This window comes from Manis javanica, chromosome 9 (assembly GCF_040802235.1).
Source record: "Manis javanica isolate MJ-LG chromosome 9, MJ_LKY, whole genome shotgun sequence".
In the NCBI taxonomy this organism is placed as follows: domain Eukaryota; kingdom Metazoa; phylum Chordata; class Mammalia; order Pholidota; family Manidae; genus Manis; species Manis javanica.
In genome coordinates, this window is record NC_133164.1 from 103,967,832 (window position 1) to 103,982,924 (window position 15,093).

The 15,093-nt window shown below is 44.2% G+C and overlaps 1 long non-coding RNA gene across 3 annotated transcripts in view; it reads right to left on the reverse strand.

Annotated features, from left to right (window-relative positions):
- LOC140843444 (uncharacterized) overlaps positions 1-15,093 on the reverse strand; it is a 74,329-nt gene that overhangs the window by 57,946 nt on the left and 1,290 nt on the right. Inside the window, exons 3-4 of one of the 3 annotated variants that reach the window (XR_012121219.1) lie at positions 1,701-1,791; positions 866-1,602 (exon numbers count right to left, since the gene is read on the reverse strand). The exons of 1 other annotated variant lie outside the window; for it this stretch is intronic. This is a non-coding gene — a long non-coding RNA (uncharacterized lncRNA). Of the gene's footprint in view, positions 1-865; positions 1,603-1,700; positions 1,792-15,093 lie in introns of those variants that run through there. One more of the 3 variants, XR_012121220.1, reaches the window with a different exon arrangement.

Genomic DNA, 15,093 nt, shown 5'->3' on the forward strand with positions numbered 1-15,093 from the left:
AAACATTGGCAAAAATCTCTTGGACATAAACATGAGTGACTTCTTCATGAACATATCTCCCCGGGCAAGGGAAACAAAAATGTACAAGTGGGACTACATCAAACTGAAAAGCTTCTGTACAGCAAAGGACACTACCAATAGAACAAAAAGGCATCCTACAGTATGGGAGAATATATTCATAAATGACAGATCCAATAAAGGGTGGACATCCAAAATATATAAAGAGCTCATGCATCTCAACAAACAAAAAGCAAATAACCCAATCAAAAAATGGTCAGAGGAGCTGAACAGACAGTTCTCCAAAGAAGAAATTCAGATGTCCAACAGACACATGAAAAGATGCTCCACATCACTAGTTATAAGAGGAATGCAAATTAAAACCACAATGAGATATCACCTCACCAGTAAGGATCGCCACCATTCAAAAGACAAACGACAACAAATGTTGTTGGCAAGGCTGTGGAGAAAGGGGAACCCTCCTACACTGCTGGTGGGAATGTGAATTAATTCAACCATTGTGGAAGGCAGTATGGAGATTCCTCAAAAAACTCAAAATAGAAATACCATGTGACCCAGGAATTTACCCTAAGAATGCAGCAGCCCAGTTTGAAAAAGACATATGTACCCCTATGTTTATCACAGCACTATTTACAATAGCCAAGAAATGGAAGCAACCTAAGTCCATCAGCAGATGAATAGATAAAGAAGATGTGGTACATATACACAATGGAATATTACTCAGCCATAAGAAGAAAACAAATCGTACTATTTGCAACAACATGGATGGAGCTACAGGGTATTATGCTCAGTGAAATAAGCCAGGTGGAGAAAGATAAGTATCAAATGATTTCACTCATCTGTGGAGTATAAGAACAAAGAAAAAACTGAAGGAGCAAAACAGCAGCAGACTCACAGAACCCAAGAATGGACTAACAGTTACCAAAGGGAAAGGGACCGGGGAGGATGTGTGGGAAGGGAGGGATAAGGGAGGGGGGGAAAAGAAAGGGGGTATTACAATTAGCATGCATAATGTGGGGGGGGTACGGGGAGGGCTGTACAACACAGAGAAGACTGTGATTCTATAACATTTTACTACGGTGATGGACAGTGGCTGTAATGGGGTATGTGGGGGGAACTTGGTGATGGAGGGAGTCTAGTAAACATAATATTCCTCATGTAATTGTAGATTAATGGTACCCAAAAAAAAAAAAAGAAAAAAAACAGAATGGCTCTGGTTATACTCACAGCTGCACAATTGGGCACTTGTGCTTTACTGCACATTGACTGCTATGTGTATATCTCCAACCACCAGCAGCAAATACAAGCTGCACTCCAGGAAGTGGATGATGAAGTGCCTCAGATACAAGCTTTACCCCAAGACCCCTCTGTCTACTTGGTGGTCACAGCTTGGTCCCACTTGGCGGTGGTTCCTAACCATAGTGGCCGCTGGAGCATGTGGCCTCCTTGTCTGTTGTTGCTCTTTATATTGTTTCTGTGGGCTCTGGGTGTAGGACCTAAACATTCAGTGAAGACAGCAGGTTAGCCTGAGCACAGCCATCTTAAGAAACCCAGAGGCCATTTTCTGAATATGTTCAGAAAGCCCTTGAAAAACAAGGTGAAAAACAAGTTAATCATGAACACCAGGTGGTGGGCAGCTGCAGCCTTCAGACAGCTAACCTTGGTCAGTTAGTCATACATACCAAGCTTATCTTGCTGAAACACTGTATGGCTGAGGGTGTTCTTATCTCGTGAAACCCCCGGGATGTGGCGCCAACCGAAGATTTATGCGTCCTTGGAAAAAAAACCCTGTTACGTGCTTGTAGAACAATACTGTCTTTTTAGAAAATGCTATAAAAAACTCTGGCTTTGACTGCTCGGGGTCCTTGTTGAGACCCGCTGCGTCGGGCTAACACTTGGACCCCAGCTAGCTGGTTCCTGAATAAATTCCTCTTGCTTGTTGCATCAAGAGATGCCTTTCGTGAGTGATTTGGGGCGGTGTCCTCCTCTGGGAGAATCCAACATTTGGGGGCTCGTCCGGGATCGTGCGCTCACCCCGCTTCACTCCCGAAGTTGCTCTTGGAGGAAAAGGTAAGGTTAGTGGCGCCTTGAGTTGTCTGTGTTCTGTTTTCTGTTTTTCAGTGAGACTGGTCGGAATTCTGAAAGGGTACCCTCTGTCTGGCAGTCGTCCCGATCCCATAAAGGGGTCGAGACTGTGGTCGGTAGACGTACTTGGAGTGCCGCAGGCTGCAACCCTGGGGGACGCCTCGGGGAGATTGGAGGGCCAGGGACGCCTGGTAGCCTCTCATCTGTTTTTCCGGCAAAGTGAACCTGATGAGATAGGGTTGATTTTTGGACGCCAGGAGTATCAACACTCTGATTCATTTCGGTTTCTGATTGAAAATCTGAGAAAAACGAAAAGCGGCCGCTGTGTGTCTAATTTGTGTGTGTCTTTGTTTTTTGTGTCTTTTACGTGCCTAATTATTGTTGTACTGACAATGGGACAGACAGTGACGACCCCCCTTAGCCTGACGTTAGATCATTGGATGGAAGTCAGAGCGAGGGCGCATAACTTGTCAGTAGAAGTAAAAAAGGGACCATGGCAGACTTTCTGTACCTCCAAATGGCCCACCTTCAATGTTGGGTGGGCCTCGGAGGGGACTTTTGATTTCCCCACTTTATTAGCAGTAAAAGCCGTTGTCTTCCAGGATTCGCCTCAAGGACATCCGGATCAGCAACCCTACATTGTAGTCTGGCAAGAGTTGGTGGAAAACCCACCGCCCTGGGTAAAGCCCTGGGTGCAAAAGAAAAAGGGCCCTCGAGTTCTAGCTGCCCAGACCAAGCTTCAGGGCAAGGAAAAAGAAACTACTACCAGAGTTCACCCTGACACTCAAGATTTGCTTATGGTTGATGATCCCCCTCCTTATCCCCCTGCTCCCCCTGCCCCTACGGCACCCCCGGCCCCAGCGCCGCCACCCCCGGCTCCCCCAGCACTGCTGGCGCCGCCACCCCCGGCACCCTCAGTCCCTGATGCTGAGGCAGTGGGGGTGGCTCCGGGGCCTGCCCAGGGAACTCGGCGCCTCCGAGGGGCCACCTTGGACCCATCGGGTATTTTTCCTCTCCGGTCCTATGGAGTTCCCATCATCGGGGAAGAGGGAGAACCCCCTTTCCAACCTCTGCAATATTGGCCATTTTCCTCTGCTGACTTATATAATTGGAAAGCTAATCACCCTCCCTTTTCAGAGGAACCACAAAGACTAACTGGGCTAATAGAGTCCTTAATGTTTTCTCACCAGCCCACTTGGGATGATTGTCAGCAGCTTTTGCAGGTGCTCTTCACCACGGAAGAAAGAGAGAGGATCCTCCTGGAGGCACGAAAGAACGTGCCTGGGACCGATGGGCGACCATCGCAACTCCCTCATGACATAGAGAGGGGTTTTCCATTGACCAGACCCAACTGGGACTTTAATTCTCCAGAAGGTAGGGAGCGACTAACCATCTATCGCCAGGCTTTGGTGGCGGGTCTCCGTGGGGCCGCCAGACGCCCCACCAATTTGGCCAAGGTAAGAGAGGTCAGTCAGGGAGCCACCGAGGCACCCGCAGTGTTCTTAGAATGCCTGATGGAAGCCTTCAGGCGGTACACTCCTTTTGATCCCACTTCTGAGGAGCATAGTGCTTCAGTGGCCCTTGCTTTTATCGGGCAGTCAGCACCCGACATTAGAAAGAAGCTTCAGAGGCTAGAAGGTTTACAAGATTTGTCGTTGAAAGATTTGATAAAAAAGGCTGAGAAAGTTTATCACAAGAGGGAGACTGAGGAAGAGAAAGAGTTAAGGAAAGAGAAGGAAAGAGAAAGTAAAGAAGAAAAAAGAGATAGAAGGCATGAGAAGAATTTAGCAAGGATCTTGGCCGCAGTAGTAGAAGGTAAGGGACAGTCGCCCTCCAGTGGCAGAACTAACAAGGCAGGGCACCTGGGCAACTGGACCCCTTTAGAGAAGGACCAATGTGCATACTGCAAAGAAAAGGGGCATTGGGTGAAAGAGTGCCCTAAGAAGCCACCGCGGGGACCTCCGAAGAAGGTGTTGTCTCTGCTGGAGGAAGAAGATTAGGGAGGACGGGGCTCGGAGCCCCTCCCCGAGCCTAGGGTAACCCTGAAGGTGGAGGGGCAACCCATTGAGTTTCTGGTGGACACCGGTGCTCAACATTCTGTACTGACTCAAGCTAGGGGCCCCCTCTCTGGCAAAAAGTCTTGGGTGCTCGGGGCTACAGGTCAGAAACAATATGCATGGACTACCCAAAGAACGGTAGACTTAGGAGTGGGATGAGTAAACCACTCATTCCTTGTCATACCGGAATGCCCCACACCCCTATTAGGAAGAGACATCTTGACCAAAGTCGGGGCCCAAATATCCTTTCAGGCTGAAGACACTCGAGTGACTAATCGGGAGAAAAAACCTTTGGGCCTAAGTAAGAAAGCCCTCTTGTCGGCACCTGCTCTGGCATTGCCAGGTGTGACTAAGCCATTTGTCCTCTTTGTGGATGAACGGAGCGGAGTGGCTCGGGGAGTGTTGACCCAGCAATGGGGACCTTGGAAGAGACCAGTCGCTTACTTGTCAAAGAAATTAGACCCAGTGAGTAGTGGATGGCCTGCCTGCTTGAGAGTGGTGGCGGCTGTGGCCCTCTTAGTTAAAGATTCTGATAAACTAACTCTGGGACAGAAGCTTGTTGTAGTTGCTCCACATGCACTGGAAAGTGTAATTCGGCAACCACCCGAAAGATGGATGTCAAATGCCAGAATGACTCACTACCAAACCTTGCTCCTAAATCGCGATCGTGTGGAATTTGCCCTGCCCGCCATCCTAAACCTGGCTACTCTGCTCTCCGATCCGGGGAAAGAAGTACTCCATACCTGCCAGGAAATCCTGGCTGAGGAGACAGGGACCCGCCGGGGCTTACGAGATCAGCCCCTGGAAGGACCAGGACTCCTGACTTGGTACACAGATGGGAGCAGTTACATCATGGAAGGTAAGAGGATGGCGGGAGCTGCAGTAGTGGATGATGACTGGATCGTGTGGGCCAGCGGACTCCCAATGGGCACTTCTGCACAGTGAGCGGAACTCATTGCCTTGACTCAGGCTCTAAGGATGGCAGAAGGTAAGAGACTTAACGTCTACACTGACAGCCGATATGCTTTTGCCACCGCTCATATACACGGGGCTATTTATAGACAGAGAGGGCTGTTAACTTCTGCCGGGAAAGATGTTAAAAACAAACAGGAAATTTTAGATTTGTTAGACGCCATCCATAGGCCTAAGGAAGTAGCGATAATACATTGCCCTGGACATCAGAAAGATGACTCTCCAATAGCTCAAGGAAACCGGAGGGTGGACCAAGCCGCAAAACAAGCAGCTCAGGGAATGAACATTTTACCCCTCCAGGTGCACCCGGAAGCAATATGTATCAAGAGCTTCCAGTATACACCTGAGGATCTCGCTCGGATGGACAAACTGGGGTTCCAAAAATCTTCACCCCTCGGAACATGTAAGTCAGGAAATGGGAAAAACATTCTGCCCCAGAAAGAGGCAGGAGAATATTTGAGGCAATTACATCAATTGACACATTTAGGAGCCAAGAACCTAAAAGCCCTGGTTCTACACTCCCCTTATCATATCATTGGTTTAGAAAAAATGGCAGACGAGGTGGTGAAGAATTGTGTTCCTTGCCAACTAGTAAATGTGAATAGACATCAAATGATATGCGGAAAAAGGCTTCGCGGAGATCGGCCGGGAGCTTACTGGGAAGTTGACTTCACTGAAATTAAGCCTGCTAAATATGGACATAAGTACCTTTTAGTTTGTTTAGATACTTTTTCAGGATGGACAGAGGCTTTCCCCACCAAGACCAAGACAGCCCAGACGGTATCCAAAAAGATACTTGAAGAAATTTTTCCGAGGTTCGGAATCCCCAAGGTAATCGGTTCCGATAATGGACCTGCTTTCGTTGCCCAGGTAAGTCAGGGATTGGCCAAGATCCTGGGGACAGATTGGAAATTGCATTGTGCATACAGGCCCCAGAGCTCAGGACAGGTAGAAAGGATGAATAGAACTCTAAAAGAGACCTTGACTAAATTGTCCATAGAGACTGGTTTGTGTGATTGGTTGGTCCTCCTTCCCTTCGCTTTATTTCAAGTCCGAAACACTCCCGGCCGCTTTGGGCTAACACCTTTTGAGATAATGTTTGGAGCCCCGGCTCCACTTGAGTCAGCTCACCTCCACGCATCCCCCGAATGTGTAACTAATAAGTTTCTGCTTGAAAGGTTACGGGCCCTAGAAGTTGTACAGAGAGAAGTGTGGGCCACCATCCGGGAAGCCTATCGGCCGGAAGACCTGTCGGTGCCTCATCAGTTCCAGGTGGGAGACCCCGTTTACATAAGATGACACCGAACAGGAAACCTTGAGCCTCGGTGGAAAGGACCCTTCATCGTCCTCTTGACCACTCCCACAGCCGTGAAAGTAGATGGCATCTCCTCCTGGGTACACACTTCACATCTGAAGAAAGCGCCCCAGTCGGACTCGGATTGGCGAGTAACTTGGACTGATAACCCTCTTAAGCTTCGCTTGTGTAGGAAGAATTATGTTATTAGTGACTCTAATGCTCCTACTAACCCCAACCCTCCAGAACACTAACCCTCATGAGCCTAGGTTACTGACATGGCAGGTCTACTCCCAGTCAGGAGAGGCAGTGTGGTCTATTTCTAAGGCCGCCCCCCTTAAGACCTGGTGGCCGTCCCTGCACCCTGATATCCACCCTAACGGGACCCCTGCTTATTCTTGTATTGCTTCTCACTTTTGGTCCCTGTGTTTTAAACCGGCTAATATCCTTTGTTAGAGAAAGAGTGAGTGCCGTTCAGGTACTAATGCTGAGGCAGCAGTATCACTCTCTTACGCAGCAAGAAGAAACGAACATTCCATGATTGGAATGATCAAAGAGAAAGTGGGGAAATGTAGGACCTAAACATTCAGTGAAGACAGCAGGTTAGCCTGAGCACAGCCATCTTAAGAAACCCAGAGGCCATTTTCTGAATATGTTCAGAAAGCCCTTGAAAAACAAGGTGAAAAACAAGTTAATCATGAACACCAGGTGGTGGGCAGCTGCGGCCTTCAGACAGCTAACCTTGGTCAGTTAGTCATACATACCAAGCTTATCTTGCTGAAACACTGTATGGCTGAGGGTGTTCTTATCTCGTGAAACCCCCGGGATGTGGCGCCAACCGAAAATTTATGCGTCCTTGGAAAAAAAACCCTGTTACGTGCTTGTAGAACAATACTGTCTTTTTAGAAAATGCTATAAAAACCTCCGGCTTTGACTGCTCAGGGTCCTTGTTGAGACCCGCTGCATTGGGCTAACACTTGGACCCCAGCTAGCTGGTTCCTGAATAAATTCCTCTTGCTTGTTGCATCAAGAGACGCCTTTCGTGAGTGATTTGGGGTGGCGTCCTCCTCTGGGAGAATCCAACATGGGTACAGAGCTCTACTTTGTGTTCAAGAAAGAAGCAGATGGCTGCTGTCCTATAGAAAGGGGTGGGATGTAGGGAAGCACCCTGCCCCCCAACTTTCCCTACTGTTCTACGAGGACACTATCTGTTGCTTCACTCCAGATATGTCTGGCCTTGTCCATGAAACCTTGAAAAAACAGCATGTTGTACACACGAGTAAGGAGCTACATAAGGGCTTTGAAAGCCAGACACCTGGCCACACGCATGCAACCATGAATCAGCACTAGAGCAGTAAAAAAAGTACAGCTTTATGCAGAATAAAGTGGCTTCTTGTGAGCACCCTCCGTGACGACTCCCACCACCTTCTTTGCTCTTTGTGTCACCCCAAGACCTCAACGGCAACCCCCAGACCCCAACAACTATGCTCATTTTATAATAGAAAAAGTGAGTACTCAAAGAGAAGACAGTGCCCTTTAGCTTCAAAACTTTTAGAGCAGGTGGACTTCCTCTCTGGCCACACATTCCTGAGTTTGTTTGTTTTTTAGCGCTTGCCATCAAGAAGAGTGGTGCTGACCTGCCATCTAGTGGTCATATGGCAAGGAAACGTTCCTACCAGCATTTCAATACAGAAAATCTGTTTCACCGTTTGAAGACAACAAATATACAATGTTCTAGGTAAAACTTTCATTTGCTTGGTACCTTATTGACACCAAACATAAATAAACTCTTTTATTTTATGGTAATATCTCATCCTTTGGCATCATCAAGGTATGCAGTTTCTCCACTCAAAGTTTAACTCTGAAGGAACTACATAAAAATTAAAAGGATATTCTTATCTCTCTCTTAAACAGAGTATATTGAACACAACCATCTTTCCTTCAGAGCTCATGGTCTTTCTAAACAGTAGCTCCATCACTAGGAAGATCCCAGGCTTAGTTGTAGCTAATCAGTACATCCAGGACATGATGTGGCCATTTCTTACTGTAACACCTTGTATTAGTTTGCTAGGGCTGCCATAACAAAGTGCCACAGCCTGGGTGACTTAAGCAACAGACTTTTACTGTCTCAGCTGTGGAGACTAGAAGTCCAAAACCAAGGTGTCAGCAGGATCAGTTCTTCCTGAGAGATGTGAAGAAAGGAATCTGTTCCACGCCTCTCCCCTTGGCTTGTGGATGGCCATCTATCTCTGCCTCTTCACCTCATCTTACATTTATATGTATCTCTGTGTCCTAATTTCCCCTTTTAATGAAGACACCAGTCATTGGGTTAGTGCCCACCTAATGACCTAAGTTTACCCTGATTCCCTCTGTAAAGATCCTATCTCCAAATCAGGTCACATTCTGAGGCAGTGGGATGAGGACTACAACTGACTAATTGGAGGGGAGGAGGCAGTGCCCATTCAACCCATAATACCTCCTGAGGTTCCGTATCAGAAAGAGACCAGTCCTCCTCAAGGTGACACCTCCAAAACCCTACCTCCTTATTTCTTCCCATCTTCCTTTTTTGACCCCCAAATAGTTTTCAATGTTGATGCACATTAGAATTCTCTGAGGAATGAAAAAAATTTCTAATCCTGGACCCCACCCCTAAACCAACTGAATCAGATTTGCTGAAGGAAATTTGCAGGGAAACCTCCAAGAAGGAGGAACCAAGGACAGTTTCAAATGGGAGAAGACTCATTGGCTGAATTTTGAAAAATGAATGGAAATGACTGGGATGGAAAATAAAGAGGAATAAAGACAGAAGAACATCATGAATGAAGATGTAGAGGCGTGGGCTGGCAGGGTTTTTGTGTCTTTGCAGGGGTCATCCCTACAGGCTGCTGGGATAAATTTCCAGGTAAGAGGTACTGGGAGATGAAGCTGAGGAGGTAGGCTGGGCCAGATCAAGGGTGGACTTGTGCATCATGCTAAGGGGTCTGGGCATCAATTTCAGCATTTCAGAAAGGGAGTCTTGAGGCTTAGGGTGATCACTGAGCTCAATCCTGACCATTCTGTCCTGCTTCCCTGATTGGCTGCCCTCCTCTCAGCTGAATCACAATTCTGATTCTACTTTGGCAAACAGTAACAAAGTGTAAGTTGATCAACAGGAAGAAAGATGCTGTTACCAACTTCAAAGCTGCCATGGATGGCAGTGGGCCAGGTTGGAACAGAGGGTCAGGACCAAGAACTAGGCAAGACCCATGAAGCACAATGGGTGGTGGGGAGGTCTGGGTTCAGACAAACAACTGGACAGATAATGTAGAAATGCACTGTGTGGAGTAGGGAGGGGAGGTGAACAGGTGCATCCAGGCATTGAGGGGAGGTACATGGTCTGGCAGTGGGGTGTAGGCACCCATTCTGGATATAAGGGAAAAGGCAGAGGGGAAATCTGAGCTAATGAAGGTCCTGGAAGCAGCTTCGCTGATGTCTGGTGAGGGAGAGCTGAGCCACTCGACTGCAGAATGTGCATGCAACCCTTAAGCTGTACATGGTGGGATGGGGGCTGGGGCTGAGCCTTGCTGCTCTAAGCACCACAGTGGTATGAGTGCACATGAGCTGGCATGATTGGGCTGTTCCCTATGAGTGTGGCCAGGCTCATGGTGGGGAGAGGGGTGGGAAGAGCTTTCTGCAGTTCACACTCCTTCTGGGAGGCCTCAGCTTCTTTCAAGTATCAATAGCAACTGGGTAGGTAAATCTGCTGTGCTTGGGTTTATCCCCTCTGCTGTAACAGCATCGCAACATTATGTGAGAGATTTCCTGATGTAATTTGACATTTCCTAGATTGTCTGGGAAGTTTATTTGGAGGTTTGGGGAATGCAGTAAATCTTTAGTGTATTCTAATGTTTGATAACTCTATGATGTAAAGAGCTGAAATCTTGCAATTTATTATAAGCATCTTTGAAATATATGAGTTACTATCAATTTAGCTTTATACCATATAAAGCTTGCACAGTATTTATAACTGAACTCTCTTATACAGAATGTACTTCAGTGTGCTTGGTCATGTCCACACAGACAGAGGTTTTCCAAAGCATGGAAATTACCTCATTTTATAGACTTCGACATCATAATGACAGTTAATAAAATTAAATTCTGAGTTTTCCTTTTTACTGCTAAGTTTTCGTTAAGAAAGAGAACTTTCAGAAGGTAAGCAAGAAAAAGATCTGGGTTCCAAGAAATTGGGATATATTCAGCAAAATTAGCACAATACAAATGCTCCTTTCTGGCTTTCCTGTGACCTTTTATCAAAGATCTGATTGGTAGTTGTTTCCACAATTAACTGATTATGGAAAATTTGGCAGACCTTACTCTTCTTTGCCTCAAAAACTGGACACCTTCTCAGTTTGTAAAGACCAACATGCTTCAAGTACCTTAAATGCATGAGAGGTCTCAATCAAATAGAAGATCGTTATGTAACTTACAGTAATTTATTTCAAATATTTATATATAAAGTATGGACGCCTGTTCTAAGAAATATTTTACCAATCTCACAAAGTATGTCATTATGTGAATGCCATAGTCTAGGTTTATGTGCCGTCTTCTGCTTGCCTCTCAAGATCCACTCTCAATGGTTTTCCATCCAGCCCTGGACCCAGAAGGCCTGACCTTATGGACTACCAAGAGTCTCCTTTGCCTTCTGGCTTCAAGTTGGATCCAGCCAATGGGAGTAGAGGCTATCAGCAGAAGACCCATAGGTGTTATCACTGTGTATCTTTCTCCCCTTTACTTTTTAATCTATCATATTCCTTATATTGAACGTGGTCTTATTATAGACAGCATATAGTAGGGTCTTTTTTTTTAATCCACTTTGACAAGCTTTGTCTTTTAATTGTGTAATCAGTGACTCACATTCAAAGTAATTATTGACATTTTTAGGTTACTATTAACCATGTTTGTAACTATCCTCTATTTGTTGCCAGAGGCTTCTTTTCTATCCTCTCTGATTTCAGTTGAGGACTTTTTATTAGTAAACAATTATACTTGTTTTAAAATTTTAGTGGTTTCCCTAGATTTGCAATATACTATAATATCTGTGAAGTTTTAAACCCACCACTATATACATAAAGATATATGGGAAGCACAATACTGCAAAATGTTAAAATTTGAGGAATTTAAGTGAAGTGTATGTGAGTTTTTATTGTTCAACTCTTTCTATTTTTATATATGAAAAAGCTATATGCTGTTGTCTAAGGCCAGGCCAGACAGCCTGAATTTTTTCCCATATTATAGCCAATTTGCTTTTCACCTGAATCCTTGAAGAATTCTTTCTTCATCCTCAACATTGAATAACTTGACTTGGATATTTCTAGTTGTAGACTGTCTCTTAGTGAATTTTCCTGGAAAGCAACGTGCACCCACATCTAGAGGCTCAGTATTTTTTTCTAGGTAATCACATTTGTCACATTTTCTGGATTCTTCTGGTAAGTTTTGGGGAACTCTGCATTTAGGACCAATTATCCTCATGTTGGATCATTTCTATCTTCTATTTCTGTGGGCTTCTCTGTATTTGTGTTTTTTTTCCCCAACTGCATGTACTGTAATCACTTTAAGCTTTTATTTTAACTTGATTTTCTATGGTGTCTTTTCTATTCCTTTTTACTTGTACTTCAATGCATTTGTTCTGTAATGGTGTTGTTTGGACCAACAATTTATATATTTAGGTCTGATGCTCTCCTTTTATCTCTGTCCTCTGTTTCTCTTTATTCCCTTTTTTGAGGTCCCATTTTTAATTAATGTATATATAATTCATGTAGAAAAATTTCTTGCTATTTATTTAGTTATGCATTCCTGTCACTTTCCTTATTAATCTTTGCATAATTTCTTCCTTTCTTGCCTGCCTCCCTTTATCTTGTTTTTTTTTCTTTCATTTGATTTGATTGTTAAATGCCTTGAACCAATGTTCTGATTTTCACAATTTCAAAGAGTAGCCCATTTCTTTAGGGGATATTCTCAATCTCTAGGTCATTTCTCAATGGCAAATTAGACAGAGAGAAAGAGACATGGCCAAGGGTAGGGAAAAAAAAGAAAGGCTATCCCTCAGTTAGCAAATTTCAGATTTCCTTCAATTCTCAGATTTTTGGTCTCTCCAATATGATTTCAGGGGCAGTGAGCTGGTTAGGAGACAGGCTATGCTCTTCCACTCTCTGCTCCAAGAAGTTCTGTTTTCCTCCTTGACATCAGTTTTTAAGGTTTTATTATCCTACATTATCTTCTTTTTCTTGCTGGCAATTACTAGTAAGTTTTTTTGAGAGGGTTTTTTAAAAAAAAATACTTATTTGGGTGCACTTTTGTTAAGTAGGGGAAGGGAAAATCTGTGGGGCAGTATTAATTCTCCTTTTTAACTTAAAAGTCTATTATCTGCTACTGGTCATATTTTATTTTAAAAGCAGGCTACAGGAAGGGGAAATAAATTTCATAAGAAAAGAACCTAATGCTTTGGGCTGGAAGCAATCTCATAAGTCATCCACTTTAAGTTCACAGAGCCAATTAATAACTGGGATGGGACTATAAAAAGGACTCCTGGTATTTTTTTCCATTTTCCTCTGTCTCACTAATGGGTGGAGGTTTAGATATCAGAGAACAAGAGAGAGGGAGAGAGAGTACGCTTTATATTGGGGACCTTCCCTTCCTGCCTCTAAGCATACTACATACCTCTAGGCCTTTGTTAAGGGCAGCCTGGTGGCATAAAATTGGGGATCTGACTATAACACTAAAAAAGTACACACTGAATAAAGGCTCAGTAAAATGAAGAAAGAACACAAGGGGTAAGTGAAGGCTTTTTTCTTTTCCCTCTCCTCACTGGTTTTTAAAAAATTCACCAGAACTGTAAATCATTTTAGATATGGGACATTGTAAAAATAAAGGATTGCATTTTCTGGGTGATTCCCCTTGGCTGCTGTGTCAGCTAATGAGAATTGAGAAGTGATCCCTATGGGAATTGTATTACAAGTAAATGCCTTGGGTTTTAATTTTGTCAGTTGGATAATGGCTTTTAAAAATAAGCCAAAGGAATGTAATTTAGTAGGAAATGTAAAAACATAATCTGCCTTGGATGTGATAATTCCCCTAAGGGTCAGACCCATCCCACATGATCATTGAGGCATCTCAGAATATGCTCCATCTCTTAGAATAGGCTTCCCCTTTTCTGAAAGGAACATCTGTCAGCATCAGAAAGCTATCCTCAAACTTATTGGACCAGCTGGCCACTAGTCATTGAACAAAACCACAGAAATAATTATTTCTGAAGCTGTCCAGAAATGCAGAGTCCTGTTGCTATTAGACAGATCCTGATCCTATTGTACAATAGGGCCCTTGGTCAATACTGACTTGGGTACATCCAGAAGCTATACTTGACACCCAGCTGCAAGCAGAAGACAAAGAAAAGTACTACAAGTGTGGATAGAGTATTTTCTATCAAAGTCAGTTGGGTAGCAAAAACTTGGAATTCATAAACAATCTAGAATTGTTCTGTGGTAATGTGACGTGAAGGAATTAAACAATTACAGAATTCTTTAGGTTCAGAAACACAAAGCATGGGAGCAAATGACTCCTTGATCCTAGGAGGCGGCAGAGGATCAAGATAAAGAGGACAGGCTCTGAAGTCAGGGACCCACTTTGCCATTTATTGACTTGAGCAATTTAATTATAAGCTTCAGTTTCTTCTTCTGTAAAGTGCAATTCATGATTGTAAGTAAGTATTCATCAGTTTACTACAAAGACTAAACTGGTTAAGTAAAATACCTGAATTAGAGTAAGTCCTCAATAAGTGTTATTACTATTTTTCCTTGAGGATTAGAGTTCATCTTACTTTTACTCTTGCTCGTACTTCTGCAAGGAACATTTCAGTAATTTCTTACACTTGTACTTTTCACTTTTGTATATATGTGGTTACAACACTAAAGGAATCAGTTTGTTTTTGTTTCATTTTTATATGCCTCCAGTACATCTCCCTCTCCCCATTGTCTCATAAAAGCAGCTAGATTTTCCCTTAAGAAACCACCTCCGTCCTACTCCCAGAGCTCATGTTTTGGGTACGGCTGACCTGGTCCCCAGGTCCAAGGTGGCTAGCCAATCAGACCATTCCACCCTGTAAATATTGGTTCAGGAATGGGCAGATCACCCAAGTCAGGCCAATGAGATGTAATCCTAGGGCTTTTGCTAAGTCTCTTAGGAAAGTGAGAACTGCTTACCCTTAATGGTCTAAGTCTGGTGGTACCAGAGGTCACCATGGGGCTAAGCCTGCCTGAGGATGTAATGAACACAGAGAAATGCAGAACTCACAGATGGAGACGGTTTCCTAATAGTATGTTTGAGTACCTTAGTTCAGTTGTACCTGAAGAACACACACACACACACACACACACACACACACACACACACACACACACACCGGTTTTATAAGCCAAATAAAGTCCCTTTTTCTTAAGTCAGTTTGGATCGAGTTCCTGTCATTGCAATTGAAGGAGTCCTGACAAATAAACCAGTCCTAGAGAATAATATAAAGTAGGCAGTGTGATCTAATTGATGATTTTTATATTTTTTCCACATTTTCTCCCTTTGCTCTTGCATTCAGTACCTTTATGCTTTCTTCTTCCTTTTTATTTTTTCAGCGAAATAATCTGT